Source organism: Rutidosis leptorrhynchoides, chromosome 2 (genome assembly GCF_046630445.1).
Source record: "Rutidosis leptorrhynchoides isolate AG116_Rl617_1_P2 chromosome 2, CSIRO_AGI_Rlap_v1, whole genome shotgun sequence".
Classification (NCBI taxonomy): domain Eukaryota; kingdom Viridiplantae; phylum Streptophyta; class Magnoliopsida; order Asterales; family Asteraceae; genus Rutidosis; species Rutidosis leptorrhynchoides.
The window spans coordinates 467631145-467631949 of NC_092334.1; positions in this window are offsets into that span (position 1 = coordinate 467631145).

The following is an 805-nucleotide window of genomic DNA, read 5'->3' on the forward strand; positions in this document are numbered from 1 at the left end:
GTCCAACAACTATCTATGAAGACAATGCAGCTTGCATAGCACAGATGAAAGAAGGGTATATCAAAAGTGATCGAACAAAGCATATACCTCCCAGATTCTTTTCATATACTCAAAATCTTATTAAGGACAACCATATTGAAATGAGATATGTTCAATCCAGCAACAACTCTGCTGATCTTTTCACCAAAGCACTTCCAACTGCTATTTTCAGAAAACACGTTCACAATATTGGCATGAGGCATGTTCAAAAGATGTAACAACTGAGGCAATGTTTATTTGATGGGGAGTCAACTATATGCTGCACTCTTTTTCCCTTAGCTAAAGTTTTTATCCCACTGGATTTTTCTTTGGCCAAGGTTTTTAACGAGGCAGTAATTTATAGTCGATATCCGATCTAATAAAATTGTCATTCAAGGGGGAGTGTTGTGATGCAGTTAATGTGAATGACAATAATGTCTATAAGTACTGTGTCAACTACTTCATTTATTGGAGTCAAAATATGTACAGTAAATTATGTATTATAAATACCCCATCAAATGTAATCATAATAATACACTTGAATAAAAATATCACTCATATCTTTCTTATCTAATACTCCATATAGTAATCTAATATCAAGAATCAAGCCAACAAAGGTAGTTATATACTGCTATATTATAACAGTATCATATATGTTTATTTATATATGAAGTCACAACCCTAATGGTTCATTCTTACCTAGATAAGATTAACATCAATTACTATCTATTTGTAAAACATTGATTCTTATCTCTATTTTTTTTTATCTAAAGTTTACATATAATGA